This window comes from Somniosus microcephalus, chromosome 11 (genome assembly GCF_052327205.1).
Source record: "Somniosus microcephalus isolate GS21.2 chromosome 11, FLI_Smic_1.0, whole genome shotgun sequence".
Classification (NCBI taxonomy): Eukaryota; Metazoa; Chordata; class Chondrichthyes; order Squaliformes; family Somniosidae; genus Somniosus; species Somniosus microcephalus.
Genome location: NC_140997.1, coordinates 30,825,457 through 30,848,672, shown reverse-complemented (window position 1 = coordinate 30,848,672; position 23,216 = coordinate 30,825,457).

The following is a 23,216-nucleotide window of genomic DNA, read 5'->3' as shown; positions in this document are numbered from 1 at the left end:
CTGGGCCCCAATGGTAAGGACATGACCTTTTGGACCTCTCTCGTTCCCCTTGTGTTTCAGATCTACATCCTTTGCCACTGTCCGACCAATGCGCTGAATGCCACCACTCATGCCTCCCTCGCTGACGCCCTGTCCTCACTCTAAAGCTACTCTTGTGCCTTCCTGCTTTCAGCTGGTGAGGAGGAGGTCCCTGAAGCTGCCAGTGACAGTCCCTCGGAGGAGGAGGACGAGGAGGAGCAAGAGGAAGGCGGCCCATCGGGGGAACCCTCATCCGCGCCAGGGGATGGCAATGGAGGGGACACGTCTTCCCTGGAGGAGAGCCAGGGGGAAGTGTTGCAGGGGGGTGTAGCTCCTGTGCCCAGTGGCGTCGAGCCACGCGGGAAGGGTCGGGCAGCTCGGCTGCCTTCTCCCCAGAGGGGGGAAGTGTTGCAGGGGAGTGTAGCTCCTGTGCCCAGTGGCGTCCAGCCACGCGGGAAGGGTCGGGCAGCTCGGCGGCCTTCTCCCTAGAGGGGGGAAGTGTTGCAGGGGGGTGTAGCTCCTGTGCCCAGTGGCGTCCAGCCACGCGGGAAGGGTCGGGCAGCTCGGCGGCCTTCTCCCCAGAGGGGGGAAGTGTTGCAGGGGAGTGTAGTTGCTGGGCCCAGTGGCGTCCAGCCACGTGGGAAGGGTCGGCCAGCTCGGCGGCCTTCTCCCCAGCGGGAGAGTCCGGCCTCCAGTCCGGAGACGGTCCTCGCCCAGGAGGTGCGCCTCCTCGATCAAATGTCCGCGGACTCAGATCGCCGGCACACCGAGTTCATGGGGGTTGTGGCACGGTTGCCTGAGGCCATCAAGTCCCTGGCTCATAGTGTGTCAGATTTTGGGGCCTCACAGGCCAGGGGTTTCGAACAACTCGGGACAGCACAGGCCAGGGGTCTCGAACAATTCGGGGCAGCACAGGACGCGAGTCGGGCCGAATTGAGGGCAGCACAGGACGCGAGTCGGGCCGAATTCAGGGCAGCACAGGACGCGAGTCGGGACGACTTCAGGGCAGCACAGGCAGCGAGTGGCCAGTTGATCAGTGGTGCCGTGCAGTCACTGGCTGGTCTGATGCGGGCACAGACCAGGGCAGTACGGGCACTCACTGCTGCCACACTCGCTGTGTCAGGCAGGCATCGTCAGGGCACCCGCCGCGCTGCAGCAGCACAGCGGTCTGGCCTTCAGCAGATTGCTGCGCTTGCTGCAGTGCCAGCCCGGCCGAGTGCCAGTGTCTCAGGCGAGCAGCGAGCGCCTGGCATCAGCCAGATTGCCCCCATTGCTACAGCCGCCACTGCCACTCCCCCAGCGAAGCTGCCACGAGCTGCTGGAGAGACTGATGCTGCCCAGCCACAGCTGCAGCAGTCAGCAGCCGGCCCCTCGAGGGCCAGAGCTCGTCTAGGCCGACCCCCAAGGGCATCTGCCGTCACGCAATGTGCCCCTCAGGAGCCTTCCCCCAGCCTTGCAGCACCCACAGGGCCCAGGTTGAGGCGGAGCAGCAGGTCGGCCAGGGGCCGGAAAAGGCTGGACAAGGACTCGCCCTCTCGGCACACAAAGTAGAGTGTGTTGCCAAATGTTTTTTTATATGGGGGTGGTTGTGTTGTCTATGGGGGGGTTGTTTTGCTAAGGCCGAGGATGAAGGCCATTTGGATGGAAAAGTTTTGTTATTCCTCCCCAGGTTGTGGGAGTGAGTCATGTGTTTGACTGTTTTTTGGGGGTGTTGTCTGTTTTTGGGTTTCATGTGGGAAGGGCCCTGAGTTTGTTCAATAAAGCTTTTTCTTTATTCAGCTTGTCCATGTTTGATGTTTGAAGTGGTTGTTGCGTTAACCGGCTGAGGGCTTGCGGAGCGGCTGCATTCATGTCCCTTCATTGCCACAAGCCATTCCCTGACAGGGGGCCTAGAAGTGTCGTTCAATAAGCCGCCGACGGACGGCCCTTGGACCTTGTGGCTCCCTCCTGGGCTGGTACTCCTCCTCCTCCTCCTCCTCCTCCTCATGGTCCTCCTGCTCCTCCTCCTGAGGTGGTGGTCCAACGTGAGGTGGCAGTGCCTGAGTCCTGCGGATAGCCAGGTTGTGCAGCATGCAGCAAACGACGACGAACTGGGAGACTCTATCCGGCGAATACTGCAGAGATCCGCCGGAGTGATCCAGGCAGCGGAACCGTTGCTTGAGGATGCCAATCGTTTGCTCTATGATGTTCCTTGTGGCTTGATGGCTTTCGTTGTATGCCTCCTCAGCAGGGGTCCTGGGCACGCGGAGCGGGGTCATGAGCCATGTACACAAAGGATAGCCTTTGTCCCCGATATGCCATCCTCTTGGGGGAGGCTGTGCCTGGAACATGTCAGCCACAGTCGTCTGGCGCAGGATAAATGCATCGTGGCTGCTGCCTGGAAAGCGGGCATTGACAGCTAGGATGCGCTGCCTGTTGTCACACACCAGCTGTACATTGAGGGAATGGTAGCCCTTCCGGTTGCGGTAATCCTCGGCATTGTCGATAGGTGCCCGCAAAGCCACATGCGTGCAGTCAATGGCGCCCTGCACCATGGGGAAGTCCGCGATCCTTGCAAATCCGACTGCACGCTGCTCCTGCCTCTCCAGGGTCATGGGGAAGGAGATGAATTGGTGTCTCCTTGTGAAAGGGGCATCGGTGACCTGCCGGATGCAGCGATGCACGGCGAACTGGGATATGTTAGCTATGTCCCCAGCAGTGGCTTGGAAGGAGCCGCTTGCGTAAAAGTTCAGAGCCACCGTGACCTTCACTTCCACCGACAGAGACGTCCTGCACATCAGCTGTGGACGCAGATCTCTGTGAAGCAGCTGGCAGATCTCTGCAACCACCTCCCTTCTGAAGCGCAGCCTCTTAACACACTGCGCGGCAGTCATGGTGAGATAGGACACCTGCTGGCGGTATTCCCTGAGTGGGTAAGGCCTACGTTGCCGACGCCTGATGCCCCCTCTGCGTCTAGACATGGCTGCCCCTCTCACACAGCGTCTGCGAGCCCTTCGCACATAATGCTGGAACTGAGGGTTGGAACCCCATGCAGCCGCCATAGTATACTTGCAAACAATGAAATCACAATGATGCAAATTTCCAAGCTCTGGCCAGAAGCCAAAAATACCTCTCCTATGTTGGGCCAAATCAGTAAGGTCTCTTCCTTGGTCTCTGTCCAGAAATCCGTTGCACAAAAGTCATTGCAGCAAAATGGCTGGCCTTTATAGTTCAGTGTAAGTGCCCTTTAATTAGCGCTCCCCGAGGCCCGCAGGGCCTCTGCTGCGTTCCACTTCACAGTTCTTAGCACCGCCACGCCCACATTGGGCGGGCACGACTGAAGTTCCGGTTTGGGGCGCACAAAGGGCGTTGCACGACGAAATGACGTCATAAGCTGCGCGCGCAGCTGAGCGCGCGCAAACACTTTGCGCCGGCGCTAAATGTCTACTGAAGTTGGGCGTAGGCGCAGATCGCCCTGCGCCCAGCCGCTAAGTGCCTAGCGCTCGAGATCTACTCCTCCTAAGGCGCTAACGGCTGGTGCACGCAACTGAATTTCTAGGCCATAGTGTCAATCCTACAGGACCACTTAAACCCCACACCGCTGCTGATAGCAGAAAGATTTAAGTTTCACAAAAGGAACCAGCATAAAGATGAAAGTAATGCTGAGTATTTAACGGAACTGCGCAAGCTATCGAAACACTGCCAGTTTGGAACGGGACTAGCAGATACTTTAAGGGACAAGTTTGTGCGTGGGCTTCAAAGTGAAGGAACCCAGAAACGGCTTCTATCAGAAAAGGATCTTACGCTGGACAAGGCTTTCAGCATTGCAGTATCACACGAAGCAGCAGCACGGGGCGCTGCAGAGATACAACGGAGACCGCAAGAATATGGCACAAATGAAATGTCATACGGAACAGTGAAGTGCTATCGCTGCGGCAGAGCAACACACGACCATAATGATTGTTGGTTCAAGGACAAAGTGTGCAGACAGTGTGGAAAAGTAGGACACATAGCAAGAGTCTGCAGGTCGGGAAAGAAAGCTAGCAGCAAGAAATCTCCACAGGAGAAGTACAAGAAGGTGCATAAGGTGACGGAGAGTAGTTCAGACGAACAGAAGAGTGATACAGACTCCGGAAGCAAGGAGCTGGGTTGTCTGAAACTACATAATGTGATCAAAACGGAGGATCACCAAACTATCTGGGTCACGCTCAAGATAGCAGGAGTCCAAGTGAAAATGGAATTGGACACAGGATCAGCCCTAACAGTCATAAACCGAAGGGACTACAAGCGGCTATTCTCACATATACCCTTGAGAGATACAAAGATTGTCCTGAAGACGTACACGGGGCAAAAAGTCTACCCCAAAGGAAAAATAAGGGTGAACGTTATATATAACGGCAAGGAAACACCAAAAATGGACCTATATGTATTGCCAGATGGAGGACCACCACTACTAGGACGTGAATGGATCCGGAAGATACAGCTAGATTGACATTCCATACAGGCACTGACTGTGGCTGACAAAAAGGATGACGACGTCACACCTGGGCGACTGTCAAAGATCCTAACTGACGCAAAAGAAGTGTTCCAGCAAGTACTCGGAACACTAAAAGGCATGACAGCAATGATTAAAATTGAAGAAAACGCAAGCCCAAAATTTTTTAAGGCCAGACCGGTACCTTATGTGATCCACCCAGCCGTCGAAGCAGAGCTGGAGAGTCTGGAACATTCAGGTGTACTGTCCAAGGTAGACTGGAGCGAGTGGGCTACACCCATCGTCCCTGTGATGAAAAAGTCGTTGAGCAGCACGCCTGGGGAACCAAGGAAGGTTCGCATCTGTGGGGATTTTAAGGTAACAGTGAACCCGATCCTTCACACCGTACAATATCCACTTCCGCGGATTGAAGATATTTTCGCCTCGCTATCTGGAGGGAAACGCTTCACTAAGATTGATCTGGCCCAGGCGTATCTGCAAATGGAGGTAGAAGAAGCATCAAAAAAATACCTCACAATCATCACCCATAAAGATCTCTACCAATACAACCGGCTGGTATTCGGGGTAGCATCAGCTCCGGCTATTTGGCAGAGGGCAATGGAACAAGTCCTGCAAGGGATCCCAGGGACCCAGTGTTACTTGGACGACATCCTGGTCACGGGCGAAAATGACAGTGATCACCTTGCCAACCTGGAGCAGGTGCTCACTAGATTGCAGGAATATGGGCTCCAAGCTAACCGCCCCAAATGCGAGTTTTTTAGAAAACAGATCTCGTATTGTGGCCACGTTATTGATAAAGAAGGGTTACATAAGTCCCCAGAGAAGATTGAGGCAGTAGTCAAGGCTCCAGCACCGGGAAATGTGTCACAACTGAGGTCGTTCCTCGGGCTGGTAAACTACTACCATAAGTTCTTGCCAAATTTGTCTACAATACTACACCCACTGAACACCCTACTGCAAACTGGGGTGCCATGGAAGTGGAGTGATGAATGTAGACGAGCTTTCCAGAAGAGCAAAACACTAATCACATCGAAAGAGGTATTGGCCCATTACAACCCGGCATTACCAATTTGGTTGGCATGTAATTGGCATTGGAGCGGTGCTGTCGCACAAATTCTCGGACGGCTCAGAGAGGCCAATAGCCTTTGCGTCATGATCACTAACCTCAGCCGAGCGTAACTACGCCCAGATTGACAGGGAGGCCCTAAGCCTAGTGTGGGGAGTGAAAAAGTTCAATCACTATCTGCACGGGCAGAAGTTCACCTTGCTGACTGACCACCAACCACTTGTCTCCATCTTTAATCCAAAGAAGGGCGTTCCGGTGATGACTGCGCAACGGCTACAAAGATGGTCCCTTTTTCTAGGGGCGCACCAATATGAAATCGAGTATAAGGGCACGAAACAGCATGGAAACGCCGATGGGCTATCACGCCTGCCACTGCCTACTGCGGAGGAAGCACCAGCAGTGGATCCTGTCAAAATATTTCATTCGACTATAATTGAATGTTTGCCAGTAACTAACGCTGATATAGAGAAGGAGACCCGAAATGACCCGACACTGTCTCGGGTATATGATTTGACGGTGAAGGGATGGCCAGCACATGGCGACTCACTGTTGCCAGCATTCTCATCAAGAAGAGAACAGCTGTCAGTATGCCAGGGGACCTTGATGTGTGGATCCCGAGTGGTAATTCCACCCAAGTTAAGGGAGAGAGTGCTCAATGAGCTTCACGAAGGTCATCTGGGAGGGGTGAAAATGAAAAGCCTTGCTCGGGCTTATGTGTGGTGGCCGGGGATCGATCAGCAAATCGAGGACCTGACAAAGAGCTGCTCAGGATGCCAGAAGGTCCAAAATGCACCACCACATGCCTCTCTACACCCATGGGAGTGGCCCTCATCTCCATGGCAACGGGTGCATATTGATTTTGCTGGTCCATTCATGGACTCAATGTTTTTAATAGCCGTGGATGCGCACTCGAAATGGCCTGAGGTGATCAAAATGTCTTCCACCACCACGGAGAAAACTATTGCAGTCCTACGGACCATTTTTGCCAGGAACGGCTTGCCAGAGCAGATTTGCTCTGATAACGGACCACAGTTTGTGTCCGAAGAGTTTCGAAGATTTATGAAAAGGAATGGGATAAGGCATTACACATCCGCCCCGTATCATCCAGCCACAAATGGATTGGCTGAGAGGTTCATACAAACCTTTAAAAAAGCAGTAAAGGCCATGTGCGATGACGGCATTCCACTTCAGCATAAGGTGGACAATTTCCTGTTAGCCTACAGAAATGCGACACATGCAGTCACCAACCAGGCCCCGGCCATGATGTTCTTTAACCGAAGGTTGAGATCTCGTCTGGATTTGCTCAGACCAAATGTACGAAGAGATGTTGAGAGTAAGCAATTCCAGCACATCAATGAGAAGCCGACAAGGAGCTTCAATGTAGGGCAACCAGTCTTGGCCCGCGACTACCGAACAGAGAAATGGCAACCAGGAACGATATGCACACGGCAGGGGCCACTAATGTACACAGTGGATGTTGGGGAGAACATTGTGAGACGCCATGCTGACCAGATCCTAGAGTCACAGGAATGAGTCAACCCCATGCCTCGGCCATACGTACCTGGTGAGGAACCCGATGTACAGGTCGCATCTACCTCAGAAACAATAGCATTGGAAGCTGATGAATCAACTGACGACAGGGTGCTAGAATCGCCTCCGCACCAAGAGCGAGACACTCGGGAAAGGCGTTATCCAGAAAGAATCAGGAAGCCTCCCCAGAGACTGAATATATGAATGGACTATTTTCATATAACATTGTATATTAAAAATGTTAATTGTTAAATGAGTATTATGGTACTGTTAATCTAAAAGGGGAGGAATTGTAATGTATGTAATGTATATATACCTTAAGGGAGAGAACTACTTTTTACAGCTCCTGTATACTGTAGTACCGGCAGTGACCACACCTGTATATAAACCCTGAGTAGTGATCTGTACAGTTAGTTCTAGAGTAACACTCATTCAGTAAACACCTGCAGTCTGTTGTCTGATTATTGAAGGACACAACATTAAGATACACGGACATAACAGGGATGGAATAGTAGGATTGGGTTGCAAAGAACTTGCCAATAGGAGCATGCGGAATAAAGTTGTTCAGGTAGTGAGTGGCAAATCCTTAAACCCCAGAATGCCTTGCTGATGCAGGATGAGATTGAAAGAACTTACAAGGTCAGCAAACATAAATACTCTGGTTAAAGGAAGCACTAACTAGGGATCTTACAGTATGTGTCACCATCTCCTTAATTGCACTTGGTTGCATGCTGGACCATAAAACCCCTTCCTTCACTTTAATAGGGTGATCCCTTGCAGGTTGCCACACATAAGCTGGACATTCAGGGAGTGGAACCTCTTTCTGTCGAGAAAGTTGAAGGGGTTACTGTAAGAGCTTGCAGAGCAATGAGGGTGCTATCTATTGCACCTTGAATCTTAGGAAAACCAACAACTCATAAAGCTGTATGGCCCTTGCACTGCATGCCTTGCTGTGATGCCAAACTTGATTCATTGCCTAGCTTTCCTCAAAAGTGCATCCATCACCTGACAAATACATCCCATACTGTACACTGGCTGAAATGACCAATGCCCTAAACGTTGAGTACTGTTATGACTTTCATAGCCACAAACAAAGCATTTATGGGAAGATGAGCAAGTGTACAGGTCCTCATGCAGTAGGTGACATCCATTGCCTCTTTGGTGAAATGCACTCGTCTCCCACACAGCGCGCCACTAAGGTATTCGAAGCACCTGTGCTGCCTGTATATTCTTTAGGAAAGGACTGGAATTTGTGGTCAGCGGCGAAGCAAAGGCATTCGCCCCATTGGCCCCAAAAACAGCTGCCCGCAGTGATCTCACGATCTGTGTGGTGAGAAGTTTGTCTTTTCCGACGTGCAAGTGATTTCCAGTGCAATATAATGGGGAATCCCTAATGCGATCTGCTGTGACGTCAACAAGCTGTCTAAGCAGCCAATCACATTGCAGAATTCTCACAGACAGTAAAGCAGGAAATGAGAACCTGCTTTTAGCCTGGCTTTTTACAAAAGGTACAGAGAGCAAAACAAAGACTGGAGCGTTCACATGGGGGATAAGGTATAACCTGAAATAATCATGAACAAACTTTAAAAAATATAATTTTTTTTAAAGTTTCATAAAAATTGCAATTTCTTTTATCATAATGACGAAATTTGACACTCCACAAGATTAAATTACTTTTTCAGGACCATAATATTTGTTTAACAGTCAATGCGCTGTTAAAACCCCAGTTACACCTAATCCAACAAGGCCTAACATTGAATGGGCTATTTAACAGCGATATTACCGCAGAAAAGTCCCAGTTTTCATCAGTTTCACTGATTACACTGATTGTCAGCTGTGGCGGGGTTGGGGGCGGGCCACAGCGCAGCAAGTGAATGACTGACCGCAACTTCAGGATTTCCTCCTTTAGACGCGCATGCGTTACATCTGAAGTTGCGGTCAGTTTCAAAGGGGTAATACGGTGAACGCTGTTAGTTCGCCGTTATTACCCAGTGCAAATTTCGGTTCAATATCTGGTGCGATGATCCTGCTTAAATACTGCTTCACTGTTATTTCCTGCTACTCCTCCCTCTCCATCATAATGGCATTTAAAGGTATGTCCTCAGGTGATGCCATACCTGCTCCTGAGAATCCCTCACTGTGGGTGCAGGGAAGTCAAATTCCCCTGGGTGGTCTCACACTTCTATAGGCAGTCAGAAGCAAGTTCATTGCTGGCTAGGTTGAATGCCAAAACAGAAAATCACTCTAAAAACTGTTGCAGTAATTGTTACTCAAACTTTCAGCAGTCTTCAGACGGATAAACTCCTCACTTCCACCAGTCTCAGTGGCCCCTGGCAACAACTGTGCCTTAGAATTCTCACTGCAACTTACTCTTATTGCACTGCAAGTGTAAGTCCAGGAAATTCGAGGATATGGTAATTAGGTACATGGGGACACAGCAGGAAGATTGCGAGAAGAGCCAAAAACATGCAAGGAAATTCGGGAGGTTGGGGGAGGGTGACAGGGTGGAAATCAATTTCTGGGGTGAAAACTGGCTTAAAAGGCTTTTGCCCACATTTGCTGACCAGAAAAAAAAGTTCTTGCTCTGATTTAATCAGTTCAATCGAAAATGACGTGGAATTTTTGCTCCATGATGTTCAGTGACACCTGCAATGGAAGACTTCAATTAAACGCATACAACATCCTGCAATGCAGGCATGCTCGATAAAGCCTCTCTATTTTGGTGGGAAATTACTAAGTGAAATGTTGAGAATTCTTAATTAGTTGTCAAATTTAAGCCTGTGACTGAAAATAACAAGCATTCATTTATTCTGCAAGAAATAATTGTGCACAATTGCCAAGGAGGGCGAGCTACAGAAGAGGGGACAGCAGGACAAGGCAAAGCAAATTCTGGGAACTCGTTCAGCTAATGCTGTAGGGGATGGAGCAGTAGGAGAGTCTGCACCCACAGATGGTTTGTGCTGACTAAATACAAATGGCCAAAGATCAGACATGGTTTCTCTTTCTGGTGGCTCATACTCTGCTGAAATCCTTACATGAGCTTGACAGGAAGGAACAAGTGGACAGCAGGACCCGCATTACAGGGTAGATTTTGGTCTGGGTTTGATCCTGGGACCAGTCTTGGTGGCCTGAACCGAGAGGCCCAAATTATCAATGGAAATTGGTCCTTAGTCCTCGCCACCATACTCGATGTTGAATTTACATATTTAAGGGGCCCAACGTTGTTTTAGGTGTCTGCCCGGGACGCCTAAAAATAGGGCCCCATGAATTTAGCAGTGAGACCAATGCCTGTGCAGATTAGGTTCAGGCTGTCTCACTGCTAAATCAGTATGCTTTCCGCTCATTTTATGCCCCAAAAGTGGGCGCAACACATACCAATTTCTACCCCTACATTTCTCATTCTTATCGTCATGGAAGCCAGTAGCAAGAAAGATTCTGCGGAGAGAGGGAAGCAACATGTACCAAAACCTTCAACATCTGGCACTGCCAGCAGAAATTGGCCCACTCTGTCACGCGCCCCATCACTTGCACTCACCAGCCCACATAGATTAACTCTAAGGTGAAAGAGAGAGACAAGATGAGGAAGAGATTGATATTGATGGTGAAGGTGATTCACAGTTTAGAAAGAAGCCAGAGAATGGGGTATTGAACGTGAAGCTTGATGTGCCTGTGCGGAGGCTTAGCAGATGCTAGACTCTGACTGTTGAACATTCAGATAATGATCTCAGGGGTCCTGCCATGCAAAGGCAAATGCTTGAAGAGCATCAGAACCATATAAAGGCATTGCAGAGGCTCTCTGATGATGTGCAGCAGATGACAGGGATAATAGCAGAGTCCAGTGCCGTCTTTTGTGGCACTATCAGAGAGGGCCTCTCTACATTGAAGACAATAGTATCTGGAAGTAAAAAGCTGGTATCAGTAAAAGTGATCATGAAGTGGTCGGATTGTCATAAAAAGACAAACTGGCTCATTAATGTCTTTTAGTAAGGAAACTTGCCGTCCTTACCCGGTCTGGCCTATATGTGACTCCAATCCCACACACCAAAGTGGTTGATTCTTAACCACCCTCTGAAGTGGTGTAGAAGCCACTTAGTTGTATAAAACAGAAGAAGGTTCACCGCCACCTTCTCAGGGCAACTAGGGATGGGCAATAAATGCCAGCCTTGCCAGCGACGCCCATATCCTGAGAATGAAAAGCACTTTGGAACGAATGAAAGTTCCAGGAACAGCTGCACACATTCCACAGAACACAGAGGCTTCCTGAGATATAAATGCATGGATATAATGAAGAATGATCTTCTGGGGCTATACACCCTGATGATTGGGTATCTGCAGGAGGGTCTAGACCTCCGGTAGTGCTGCCTTACAAGCCTGGCTTCCTGGGTTCCCTGCTGTTTCTCCTCCAACAAATACCTCATAAAAGGGGAAAAATATTCATGGTGATGAATGGAATGTAAGGGGAAAAATTGGGGAGGGGGATATTTTTTAAAGTGCCAAACTCTGCTCACACTCAAATCTAGGAATCACCGCAGTGATGAGAAACAAATATGTTAATAGCTACACCATCACACCAAAAGGGCTGAAATCAATAAGCCAGTAACAACACAGAAGTAAATGGAGATGAAATGAACAATCTGCATATGTTGCAGTTTGCTGTGCTTCTGATTATTCCTCATTGATCCTTAGTTTAAAAATTTCAAATTGGGTATTTCAAAAATGGCCCTTCATTTGCACTATCGATATTACAAAGTAATGAGAGTGTTCTTAAGTACGGTATTTCACGCACATTGTGTGTTGTATGGCACTTGTGTTCACAACGTGACTAGTGAGGGAAGCCCTTGAGTATTCAGAATCTACATAAAGCACAGTAGAACTGCTTGGGCTCGCTCCAGTGCCAGCTCAAAGCAACACTTTGTTTATTTACATTTGCTGGAAATGAATTTGCATCAATGAGCTGCTCCTTCTGCAAGTCCTAAAGTTAAACCTGTGCTGTGATAAGACTCCAGATGACAAGTAATTGCTCAGAACAGTTATTGATAGGGATTAGCCATTTGTGAGTTTGACTACAATATCTGTTTAATTTGCACCCCTAATACAGCAAGCTAACAACCGACAGGGATCGGCCAAAGCCAGAAGCAAATGACCTTTATACTGAAGAAAAACACTATCTGGAGCTGCTGCATTTCATTGTGAACTTTATGTTTTAGACACATTTTTACAAATTAGAGTTAAGTAAGATGAGCAATAGGACCAGTGCTACAAGTAGTAACCTATCTTGGAAAGAAACAAAGTTCAGCGCACAATGACGCATTATAAAAAATAAAAAAAGAATATTCACTTTAGCAGTAGATTGAGTAGAACTGAATACAGTGTCTGTAGGTCAAGAATGATTGACTTATTTTAAATTCCACTTACTAAACTGTTATTTACATATGAGAGCATAATGGAAGCACATTCCATCTGAAAATATTCAACAATTCCCTGAGAAATTACCTTCATTAGAATGAAGTAAAAATCCTTGCAAAAACAACTTTTACTTAAATGATTTCAAAGAGTACCTGAAGCCTTGTGTCCAGATCCTATGGTGAAACCAATTCTCTTTTATCTTGCAGTTGAAGCAGCCGAGATATTGAACTTACAATCGCAGCTGATGGCTGCTGGCACTCACCTTAACTACTGGCTCCTTCTCCAACCCTTTTTACTAAAATGTTCCTGATACATATAATATCATATCAGTGAGGTAGTCTGCAGACATAGACTTGTCAGAGCATCCCTGGAGTTGCAGTGTTTGAAACCACTACTTAGAAGTTGCCCAGCAGAAGCACCGAGAGCTGTTCATACTCAAAATATTTTCTAACCTGTGCAGATTAACTGGCTGAGAGCAAAACACCTAGAGTAAGAGCACGCTCAGTAGAGGCTGGCTCAGAGGCAGACAACAAAACAAAAAAAAACATGGGATGATTGTACACTCCCATTATTTCCTTAGGGATTTGTTCGAGTTGTTCAAAACTTTCAGGAAACTCTTTGATATCTGGCACCGACGGGACCGGGATGGTGCCGGTTGATTAAAAACTCCGGATGACGGAGAGGTTTATCTACCGAGGCTATTTTTAACAAACAAAAATAAAAAAATCAAGAAATGTGCAGTATACAGTAATTGGGTACTCGCCTACAGAATGTTGTGTTAAATGGATAGTGGAAGATGCTTGATTAAGTACAGTACTGCCAGTTGAGGGTAATCCATAACTCTTTAATTACTTAACAGTAAAACAAAACTTATACAATAAACAGAAAAATGGCAGATCGGAAGAGACTACCGGCAGCGCAGGAGAGTCAGACTCCTGTTATTGAGGTGTTCGGACTTCCAACAGTGCCAAGAAGCCGAGCAGCGACAGTTTGGAGAACTACCCCCACTGACTAACTCGGCCACCGCGGGAGACTTGGACTCGGCAACATTTCCGGTTATTGAGGTGTTGTTTTCGGAGTATGAATTTTGCCGGTTAATAGAGAATTCCGGATATTTAGGTGCTGTTTAAATGAGAGTTTCCTGTATATTCAAGTAAAAGTCATTAAGAACTCTTTTTTATTACATGCTCATAGTACCTTTCAAAATGGATCTGAAGTTTGTTTTATTCATTCTGGCGATGTGGGCGTCGCTGGCAAGGCCGGCATTTATTGCCCATCCCTAGTTGCCCTTGAGAAGGTGGTGGTGAGCCTTCTTCTTGAAGCGCTGCAGTCCGTGTGGTGAAGGTTCTCCCGCAATGCTGTTAGGGAGGGAGTTCCAGGATTTTGACCCAGCGACGATGAAGGAACGGCGATATATGTACAGTTGAAATGATATGTGACTTGGAGGGGAACTTGGAGGTGATGGTGTTCGCATGCACCTGCTACCCTTGTCCTTCTAGGTAGTGGAGTTCATGGGTTTGGGAGATGCTGTTATTTGTTTGAAAAATTGTTAAAATGTGCAAAGTATAAAATGGTGTAAATACACAATCCTGGGTCCCTAGATAGGTTTCCTTATAACATGTTACTGACAGCAAGTTTGTATTTTAAAAGAAACAACTGTTCGTTGCAATACAAAGTTCTACTGCAATCCATCCTATAACAAAAGAACCACAAGTTTTAAATATATGTGTGCAAATGAAAATCTCACCTTATTCTATTTCATTGGCACGCCATTCATGATGCTGAAACAACAACTTCCTCAGTCACTTGTTTGAATAACATAACAGTAAACAACACATGGAAAGTGTGTAGGGGTTGACCCTGCTACAGTGCAGAATTAGGCCAAACTTTAACCACTTTTGGTTTCCCGGTTCTTATTTTAACCACGCGCATTGCTGTTTATTCCTTTCTCCTTTCCAGTTGGAGTCTACATACTGCAAATCCCAACTATCATTGACCTTATCATTGGATTGGACTGATTAAAGGTACTCACCAGCTACATAAAACATGTTTAATTAAAGAATCTCACCATCTTTTCACAATCATATTGTTAGAGAAAAAAATTGCAATTAACTTTAATATCCTTTGGGGCTATTTAGAGGGAAAAAAATATTTTTCTTTAAGGAGCAAGTCCTGATGACATCACTTGGGAACTGACTTAATAAGACTGCTCACCTAACAAATGTAATTGGGATGGCACGATGACTAAAGCGCCCTGAACAAATGGCTGTATCTACTAACAGTAATTCAGCTCACTTGCACTGTCAGCAGAGTAAAGCTTCCAGGAGCGTTTTCCCAGTAATGTTATCAATACCCACTGGATGAACAATAATATTCAGAAATGTTGCCTGCAATAAACAGAACCTCCTCCCTCCGACAATGTATTCAAGTTAAACAGAATTATCTTAACTGTTGATTCTTAAGAGAGGTCCTAATACTGAAACTTCCCCTTTAAGATAGGTGGAGCATGCAAAATCAAAAATGATTGCCCTCAAGCGTTCTAATGAAGGCAGACAGTGAAAGGCAAGTAGATCACTAGCTAAAAATAGAGCTTAGCATAAACTATTGCCACACATCGTTTAGGGAAGTATTCTTCCATGTTCAAATGTTGCTGTTCCCATAATCACTCCATGGTTACAACATATATTTCTTGTTCTATTGAGAACAGCACCTGAATAAAAGAATTGCCTGAGGAAATCCAGTGTTAGATACACAAAAATACCATTTTGTTCTCTCTTTTGTAAATGTTCAATTTGCAATTGCAGGTGGTTTCACTGATCAGAAGTGTTAATGCATTTGGTTATTAACTCAACACTAGGCAGACAAGGAACGGGCTGTTGTACAGAATGGGTTGACATGGCTAATGAGTTTGTGCAGCAGTACAACAGTAATAAAGCGCTTCGATATTCAGTACTTTACCTGTTGTGCAAATTTGGTCTTTATTTTATGTTAACATTTTCATCAATTTATGGCAATTATCATTTAATTCCTGATCTCTACATCCATTTTCTTTTAGCCTACAGTCACAATGTTGCTAACTTTGTATTGATGCTGCATTACTGCTTCAATGTGCGAGGCATAGAAGAGAGAGAATTTTCCTCCCTGCTAGTGAATCAATAATGCAAAATGAATAAATCATGAGCAAAATCCAAAAGTATTGATTATGGTGGCAATGTTTTTCTTCCTTTTCAACACTTATAACCATACAAATATAGTCAAAACTCACTATATTAACTATTTTCTATTGCCAATATCTACAATTATTGCAGCCTCCCTGTGTATGATTTCCAATTTGTATCAAATTCAGGTCAATTTTATACAGTGAATTTACATCCACTTATAACTGAGTTGAGATTGCCCAGACAGACATATTCTACGTGGGACCATTAGGCCTATTTATGCTCAAGCTAAATCCTGAGTATCAAATTGGCAAAATGTGACTGGTGCCTGCCCGTTGAGAAGGAGGCAGGATTTAAAGGCCTGCAGCAACTTAATGGGGCCATATAATTTTGAGTGTGCAACAAAAAGCTTACTGGCTTGAAGAACTTCTGTGAGATCTGCAGGAAGGCCCCAGAGCCCCCAGGTTCACAAATGAAGGTGCAGAAGTGCTCCTGCATGAAGTCAGGCAGAGGAGGGAGGCATTGTTTGATAGGAGCAATGGAGGTCCACAGTAGCAGCAGCAGAGGTGGCCAGGGTGGGTATTGCCAACTCAAGCACCACATTCACAGCAATTCAGTGCTGTAAAAAAGTTTAATGACCTTACCAGATGGGAAGGTAAGAGGAGCCAGCCACACCTTCCAAGCATGTCAGTTATTTACAGCGAACTCCCCTTACACACTGTTAAAGTCCTTGAATTGCTTATTATCAATGTTCCTGAGGCTGTGCAGTGCCCTTTACACCCAGAGCCTTCACCTGGAAGCATTCCTTCACTCACAACCTTCAAAATAAATTACTCTAGTAAAAAGTTCACATGGTATCTAATTTCATGGTGCATTAACCTGCCACATGCAACCCCCCACCTCTCCCCAATAATGGGTTGCATGTTGACACTTGCATGTATGTCATGCCAACCAAAGGTAGTTCTGATATTTTGCTTTCTTTTTTAATAACAAGATAATTGATAATGCAACTATGGAAGCAGTCCGCTTGATTGGCAGCCCATCCACCACCTTAAACGTCCACTCCCCCCACCATCGGCGCACCATGGCTGCAGTGTGTATGACCGACAGGATGCACTGTGGTAACTCACCAAGGCTTCTTCGACAGCACCTCCCAAACCTGCAACTTCTATCACCTAGAAGGACAAGGGCAGCAGGCGCATGGGAACACAACTACCTCCAAGTTCCCCACCAGGTCCCATACCATCCTGGCTTGGACATATATTGCCGTTCCTTCATCGTCGCTGGGTCAAGATCCTGGAACTCCCTAACAGCATTGTAGAAGCACCTTCACCATATGGACTGCTGCAGCTCAAGAAGATGGCTCACCACCACTATCTCAAGGACAATAAATGCTGGCCTTGCTAACAACGCCCATATCCCAAGAATGAATTAAAAAAAAACAACTGCAACAGGTGGCAATCCCCAGACTTCTTCCCTCTCACCCCTTATGAGGAAAAGTTCTCCAGATCCTAGGGGAGAAGTATTGTGAGAGCTTCTTCCTTGTAAGGGGTGAGATTGGTAGGTAGGGAACATGTACTAGCTTCAGGTTTGTCTTGAACTTCTGCTTCTCTTTCTTCTCATCCTGGCACCAAGTAATATCATGAAATCTTCATGTCACTTCTTCTACTGAAAGTCACATGTGAACTCTGCTCCTTAGCAATCCATTTTAACCTCACTTCCTCTTTTCCGCCTTAGACATGCTAGAAGAAGCAGCAGAGGGAGAAGAAGAACCACGCCCCTCTGCTTGTGCTCATGCCAGGACTTCACAGCAGTTGCTGTCACTCGTTATCTTACTCCCAAGCATTAGCTAAAGAGAGAGGGGAATTAGAGAGTGAGCTGGAGGGGAGTGTGCACTAGGTGATGCACAGAGCACGTGTGAGCAGGAACAGCTGGGGGTGGAAGATGAGGAGGAGAAGGAGGAAGACACTGCTGACTTGGGTGTTGGGTCAGGAGATGTCGCACCTTGACTGAAGAGCCTGGGGATCCAGATCTCATGGGACACTTTTACAAGGAGGATTTCTGCAAAACATCAAGGCCTAGAAATTCCAGTGCACTGAAAACCAGCCAGTGCCACTGCCTGCCACAGTTAACGGTCGCCCGAATTCATAGCGCAGGCAGCACCGCTATTTTGGTGTTGCCTGCTAATTTAAATTAGCACAGTGCTAAATTTACCATGCAAGACTGGTTTTCCGGTGAGGGGGCATGGCTGAGTCCTTGGCCAGGAGCGGGGCTGAAAGGATACAAGGTGCTGGTACCCTCCTATGTTATCCTCCTTCTCGCATGCACCGCTTGCTTTTCCACCCTCCCCTCACTACAACTCCACCCTTGTTCCTTCCTCATTTCACAAGCCCAAGAAGTGCAGTCTGCCCAGCCAGTGATTGACCAAGAAGAGGGAGAGGAGAGAGAAGAAGAAGAAGAAGAAGAAGCAGAAGAAGAAGAAGAAAAAAAAACAAGTAAAAAAACAGTATTACCCGATTTGATACTCCCAGCCACCAGCTCCTCAAGGTCGATGAGCAAGGCCATTTGCAGTGTCCCTCACTGAAAGTCAGCAGCCTTTCACCAGCCATGCTGTATAACATCAATACGATAGGGAAAGGCACACAAGACAGACATTAAGCGAATGCATAAGGGTGATTTAGTTGATTTCTTGATGTCATATTGGATGGATAGATGTATAAAGTTGGATTGGAAAGTTTGCTTTGTGGTGGCTTTTATTTCAGCATCGAGGCCAAGAGGACGCTGTGATGGTCAATAACAGAGGGAAGGTAAGGTGTGGGACAAATGTTGAAAGGGGAATTGGGATTGTGGTCACTGGTTCCGCAAGCGGATTCCATCCAGGATATCCCGGCCAGAAAGGGGCTGTCTGGGTTGCATCCTTCCTTCTGCTTCCTCCTCTTCTGCATCTTCCTCTTCTGCATCTTTCTCTTCCCTCTACAAGCGCATGCTGGAAACCGGAAATAAAAGCAGAAAATGCTGGAAATACTCAGCAGGTCAGGCAGCATCTCGACCTGAGATGTGAACTCTGTTTCTCTCTCCATGGATGTTGCCTGACCTGCTGAGTATTTCCAACATTTACTGTCTTCTCAGAGGCCTTCCATCACCATCTGAGGTCTTGCAAGTGTCCAGCAGCACTTTCTGCACTCCCTGCACGCTTAATTTTAACATCTATTCCACCAAGGCACTACTTCAATAAAATATGAAAAATCCAGTCCAAAAGTTTAAATCCAAACTCACCTGAAAGATGTACGTGTCCCTTTAAGTAGTGCAGACAGCGTCTCCATAGATTTGCTTAACGCTCGCTTTTCTAAGCGGGATTAGGACCCAGCGTTAAAGTCAGTGCAAAGGTTGAAGTTTGCAGAGCGTGGAGGATTCCACTGCCTGTATTTGTGGTACCTTTACAAATGGCTTTGCAGTACTGCAATCTGCCCTGCATCGTGCGGAACCTCCAGAGACATCTGTAGTAGAGCCCCTGGCCATGCCTCCATGACAGAAGCTCGAAAGGCTTCTTCTGTGGATGCTCAGCCAGCTTCCATGGTGCCAGAATGCAGAGAGCTTATTCTATTGGCCTCATGGCTGTTCTGTACTTCAACTCCATTTACCCATCCTTTGATCCATATTGCTTGGTCCTCTTACCTAACGAAAATCTATCAATCTCAGTCTTGAAAATTTCAATTGATGCAGCAGCCAGTCTTTTGGGGGAGTGAGTTCCCAATTTCCACAACACTTTGCGTGAAAAACTGCTTCCTAATTTCACTCCTGAATGGTCTAGCTCTAATGTTAAGATTGCGCCCCCTTGTTCTGGATTCCCCCGCCAAATCCAGAATTACCCCAATCTTTGTAATCTCCTCTACCTTTACAACCCTCCGCGATATCTGTGCTCCTCCAATTCTGGCCTCTTGCGCATCCCCGATTTTAATCGTTCCACCATTGGTGGCCGTGCCTTCAGCTCCCGAGGCCCTAAGCTCTGGAATTCCCTCCCTAAACCTCTCCGCCTCGCTACCTCTCTTTCCTCCTTTGAGACGCTCCTTAAAACCTACCTCTTTGACCAAGCTTTTGGTCATCTGCCCTAATATCTCCTTATCACACAGAATCACACAGAATCCCCACAGTGCAGATAGAGGCCATTTCGGCCCATCGAGCCTGCACCGACACATATCCCACCCTATCCCCATAACCCCACGCATTTAATCCCCTAACACTAAGGGTCAATTTATCATAGCCAAATCAACCTAACCCGCACATCTTTGGATGTGGCTTGGTGTCAAACTTTATTTGATAGTGCCTCTGTGATGCACCTTGGGACGTTTTACGACATTAAAGGCGCTATATAAATAAATATTGTTGTTGAAGGAAATAGTTTCTTTGTATGTACCATATTGAATTCCTTTATCATTTTAAACACCTCAATTAGATCATCCCTCAACCTGCTAAACTCAAGGGAATACAATCCAAGTTTATGCAACCTGTCCTTATAACCTAACCCTTTAAACCACGGTATCATTCTGGTGAATCTGCGCTATAACCCCCTCCAAGGCCAATATATCTTTCCTGAGGTGTGGTTGGCAAAACTGAATGCAGTGCTCCAGATGGGCTCGGACCAAGACTCCATTTTGAAGTAGACTTTTTATATACATAAAAATATTGTCTGATTATTATTTCATATGAGAGAATATATCCAACTGAACTGGGCAGAAAACAACTATAATGGTGAGTCTCTTACATTATGCTGATCTGTTGTTAACAAAATAATATGCTTGGATCTTGTCCCTAGTTTTAAGTTTTTCTTTGTTGCACCACCAAACTTATTTAAGCCTAGAAATGACACTTGGTGATATAGGCTGACAAATATTTAATCCATTACTACGACAATCCTTTCTCTGCTATTTTAACCCTGTTGTTTTAACACCTCCCCATAAATAGTGAAGACACGGATGTCCCATAAATGCATTATACAGTCATCTGCTAATATCATAAGTAGTCATTTTTATGCTTTAGTCCCAAAATTAGTCACTTATCATACAATAGTATACAATATAAAAAATAGATCTTCATTACAGAGAGTGCCACAGAGTCTCATGATCTTCATCATAGGATTGCTGCCCATATTGCCTTGACCTTGTGTTGTTTGCAGTCGAGATTTGATGTACTTTGGATTGCAGGTAGTCCATTCAAGTTCACAACTTGACACTTCCCATATTTAAGAATGAAGAATACTATTCTATTATAATTCCTTTTTATCCATCATCATATCATATTTATTCTACACCTGGCTGGCCTCCCACCTTCTAGCCTACGTAAATTTGAGGTCATCCAAAACTCGGCTGCCCGTGTCCTAACTCGCACCAAGTCCCGTTCACCCATCACCCCTGTGCTTGCTGACCTGCATTAGCTCCCGGTTAAGCAGTGTCTCGATTTCAAAATTCTCATCCTTGTTTTCAAATCCCTCCATGGCCTCACCCCCTCCCTATCTCTGTAACCTCCTTCAGCCCCACAACACCGCCCCCCCCCACCCCCCGAGATATCTGCGCTCCTCTAATTCTGCCCTCTTGAGCATCCCTGATTATAATCGCTCAACCATTGGTGCCCAAGCCTTCTGTTGCCTAGGCCCTAAGCTCCGGAATTCCCTGCTTAAACCTCTCTGCCTCGCTACCCCTCTTTCCTCCTTTAAGACGCTCCTTAAAACCCACCTCTTTGACCAAGCTTTTGGTCATCTGTCCTAACTTCACCTTATGTGGCTCGGTGTCAAATGTTTTGTCTTATAATACTCCTGTGAAGCGCCTTGGTGCATTTTACTACCTTAAAGGTGCTATATAAATACAGGTTGTTGTTGTTGTTACTCCTTCAGTAATATGTAACTCTTCAAAATTGGGGTTTGATCAAAATTGAAAGTAGCTAAGGATGCTCACTGAGCAATGGTATGCAGCTTAATCTGAAAGAAAGACTTAAATGAGAGTCTTGCATTCCAGGGAGGGTTAGTAGGGTCAGTGATGAGATGTACCTCAACCACTAATCAGATGCAATCCACAGCAATAAATGTGGTTCACAAACCATTGGAGGATTTCTTATCAGACTACATTAATCATAAAAATATTGGATATATACAATAATGGATATTTGGTATGAATGAGGATTAAACATAGTGGCCTAGAAATATGGCCGCGCAGTGCCTGTTTTTTGGCCTGGTCCCCTAAGCCTCCAATATGGCGGGCAGGAAACACACGCTTATTATGAGCCTGAAGTGTGCTGAACGCCATATTGGTAAAGGACAAAAATTCATAGTGCAGTGCCCATGCCTGAAACGGGTGTAGCAAATGAGGGGCATAACACCTGTTTGAGGCTCCCACTGCAGGATTTGTTTGCCCTAAGGCAACCGGCATCCACTGCACTCAGGAAAACCAGGCCTACATGCGGCCTAACAGGTGGATTTTAAAGGGACCGCAACCAGCAAGGTGTGGTTTTAAAATATACTTATCTGAATATGGAGCTGGGAGGAGCAGGATTGCTCCTCCCGACCCCACGTTCAAAGAATGCGGGTCACTGTTAGCCACCGCTCCTCCCCCGATCGCTGCCGCAACTTCACTCCCAGGCACCATTTTCAGCATCGCCGCCCTTACCAGTCACCCCCTTTATCACTTACCTGAGGGCGGCTGCTGGCGTCTCAACGTCCCGATCATCGATGTCGATTCACCGCTTTGCTCGTTACTGTCTACAGCTCGCCGTCTCGATGGAAATGAGGCCCTCACCAATCAGGTGCAGGGATTGATCCCTACATTGTCACCCCCTCCCCCCTCACATGCAACAATTATAGGTCAGTGTATATGTACATAGAAGATATGCTAATGAGGTCTATAAGTAATAAACCATGCTTAATTCCACGAGTAATAGACCATATTTAATTCCCATTCATACCGTAGTCTCCAAAAATCTAGTCAGTAGACGCCATATAACTTTCTATCCTCTCAGGAGACAGATTTTCATTTCAGGCCATTTTCACCACAGTGACATCCTGCACAAGTGACATGATACATTGTAAGATTTGCAAAATTTCTACATTTCCCCGAAGGTTGTTATTAATAAATGGGACCCTGCGTGGACATTTTGCACGTCGCAGCACGGCCTCCCGCAGTCCCACGTTCCGCTCGACCTTCGTGCGGCGGAGTACGTTTTCGTCCGCCACAACGCCCACCGGGGACCTCTTCAGCCACCCTACGATGGACCATTCCGCGTCCTGGAAACCGGGGACAAGACCTTTGTAGTGGGTGTCGGCGGTAAGCCGGACTGCATTTCCGTGGACCATCTTAAGCCGGCCCACCTGGATCTGGACCGACCCGTTGAGTTGGCACAGCCCCCGAGGCGGGGCCGACCTCCGATTTCTGCACCCTCAGTCCACCACCGAGCGCCCGAGGTCCCTCCGACGAACCCCCCGGTCCCCGCCCCGGAATTGAGGAGCCGTTCCGACTGTGTGATCCGGCCCCCCCAACGACTGACATTGCCAGTGCTAGTGAATTCTGGGGGGACGGAT